This window comes from Bidens hawaiensis, unplaced genomic scaffold, assembly GCF_021521415.1.
Source record: "Bidens hawaiensis isolate Kalapana, Puna unplaced genomic scaffold, B.hawaiensis_p1.1 tig00002602_1, whole genome shotgun sequence".
NCBI classification, from domain to species: domain Eukaryota; kingdom Viridiplantae; phylum Streptophyta; class Magnoliopsida; order Asterales; family Asteraceae; genus Bidens; species Bidens hawaiensis.
This window is the reverse complement of record NW_027491141.1, coordinates 452,553-455,296: the sequence shown is the minus strand read 5'-3', so window position 1 is coordinate 455,296 and position 2,744 is coordinate 452,553. Positions and strand designations below refer to the sequence as shown.

The 2,744-nt window shown below is 36.4% G+C and overlaps 1 long non-coding RNA gene across 1 annotated transcript; it reads right to left on the bottom strand.

Moving 5' to 3' along the window:
• Positions 1-1,804: 1,804 nt before the first annotated feature.
• LOC143620532 (uncharacterized) lies at positions 1,805-2,482 on the bottom strand. The gene is made up of 3 exons (XR_013151351.1): positions 2,192-2,482; positions 2,038-2,100; positions 1,805-1,853 (listed from the first exon to the last, which is right to left on the bottom strand). It is a non-coding gene; the product is annotated as an uncharacterized LOC143620532 (long non-coding RNA).
• Between the last annotated feature and the right edge of the window lie 262 nt (positions 2,483-2,744).

The window sequence follows — 2,744 nt, the reverse complement described above, 5'->3', positions numbered from 1 at the left end:
AGCTTCAATCAAGGTTCTATTCTTTCGTTCTGCAACACCATTTTGTTGAGGTACATAAGGTGCACTATATTCACGGTGAATTCCTTTTTAACACAAAAGAAATCCAATATAGTGTTTTTGAATTCAGTTCCATTATCACTTCGAATTCTCCTCACCTTTTGTTTGTAAAGTGATTCGATTTTAGTGATAAGATTTTGTACCAAAACAGGCATTTGATCTTTTGAACTCATAAATAAGACCCACGAGTATCTCGAATAATCATCAGTCACGACTAGACAATACCAGTCTCCAGAAATACTAGCCCGATTCACTGGACCGAACAAATCCATATGAAGTCGTTCAAGCGGAGTATCAATGGAATTCAATACCTTAGATGGGTGCGATTTCTTCTTCTGTTTGCCTTTCTTACAAGCAACACAGTGATCGGATAACTTAAAGTTCTTTAACGACACCCCATCTACCAGATCGTTTGCCATTAAATAATTCATCTTTCGAACATGTATGTGACCCATTCTTCGATGCCAAAGTAAGGAGTCTTTCTCGGTTGCTTTCGAGACAAAACACGTTTCGATCGATGTAGATACTTTAGAATTCATATTCAAGACATAAATATCATTTGATCGTGGTGATCGCATGACAACCATGTACTCGGGAATCACATAACCCAATTTCAAAATAAGACACTCTTTATCTGTAAATACCGTCGTGTATTGCTTATCATAAATTTGCGATACACTCAATAAATTATGATCCACCTTATCACAATAATTAACCTTTTTAAAGGTAATATTTCCATTCGACACATCACCTTCCTGTGTAATCATAACCCCAGAATTCCTAGCAAACGCCACATAACTCCCTTGAATATTTCTCACGTTTGATAAGAGGTTGAGATTTCCAGTAATATGACGAGAACATCCACTGTCCATGATCCAGTTTTCACCAGAAATGGTCTTGGATGAACCCTCGCTTTGTTTGGCCATGCAAGCAGATGTAGCAGAATCACTGATCTTAGCCATACAAGCAAAGCTAGTTAGAAGCTTTTCACTTTGATTATCAGATTCAGACTCAGTTTCAGCGTCAGAAGAAACTTCACTTCCACTTATATCTTGTGTGTATTCAGGAAACCCAAACATAGCTAGATTAGCTTGATTATCATTGCACAGTAGTCGTTGTGACCAATCACCTCCATCAGCTAACACTGCATGTGACCCAGAAGTAGACGGTTTCTTTTCAGTATCATTGACCCGTGATGTAGAAGAGTTTTGATTTTGACCACGAGAACCAGTATACTCCTTCTTTGGCTTGTCACATTCGTTAGCAAAGTGTCCGAATTCTTGACAATTATAACATTTTACCTTCAACTTGTCAAAACCCAACTTCTTATTTAGAGCAGGAAGATATTTTCCTGTCCTTTGCATGAATCTTTTTACCTTACGAACAATCATTGCCATGTTCCACTTTAAATCCATGAGTTCAAGATCATCGGGATCAATTTGATCATAGTCTTCATCGGTTAAATCACTTGTTGCAATCTTACTACTCACCAAATTCTCGTAAGGAAGACATAAAGGCAGACAAAAATGCAAAGTTTTGTTCAGCCTCCTTTATGTTTACATTAGTTTGAGATGAGAATTGACTTGTAGATTATGAAGTTCCCGATCCTCCAGATGAAACAGAGATACCAGAAGATCCAGTATTTACAGCTGTGTAGAAACATGCTCGTGGATCACTATACATTGTAGTAGCATTGTCACTTGAAGCTTGAGTAAGGAAAACAGTTAGTGGAGAAATAGTTGAACTTAGAGGCATATTTCAGGGCAATTCCATGGATATTTAAGCTCGTCATAATCCTACAGTTTTCAACAACAAACATTCATCATGATCAAACGCGTTGGTGATATTTGCACCATGACATTCTTTATGAGCCACATCTCGTTCTATTATAGGCAGAACAAAACGTAAAAATATGGGGTTTGCCAATAGTGTTTTTGTAATTGGTACAAAACCATTTTTAACAAATTTCACGAGGCATACCCTAATAGAGAAAGCCCAAAAATCTTGCTAATCGTGAGGAAGGTTAAACGAGGCGAATCTTTCCTGGGAAAAATAATCGGATAAACCAAAATTGATTGATTCAAGACATCAAGCGAACAGATACACACATAATCATACAAATCGACAAACCAACCCTTCCATGACAAACGCAAAGGGTACTAAGATGAGAGCTGCAGCAGCCTGTCTGTAAAATACAAAGATGCTAGTATTCATACCACCATCAAACACGGCCTTTGATATATAGCAGTTGTATAAGAATAACAACAAAGTAAGCCTTGTCTTTCTTCATTTTTCCTTGAGTTCTTAGACTTGGTTCACATTGATAGGCCTTTTCTTTATATATACAAGAAGGTAATACAAGTAATATAGTGACCACCAGAAGCTCACACTAGAGTAATATGTAAAGGTGAGCATTTGGTCATGACTCAGAGAACATTTGGCAGTGTCACTTTAGTCTTTAGCATGCAAATTATTTGATGCAATAATTAAAAATGTCTTTCAAAAATAGTTGTTTGAAAAAAACGTCATATATACAAGTTGAATTATGAGTTAATATAAAAAACTACACTTGCAAACAAACGGAAATAAAGGACTAATTGATTTCGTATGAATAAGTGATGTTTGTAGATGCACACTAGATGTATGATGTTTTAATGTTTTGTCTGATTGAATTAATGGAAACATGC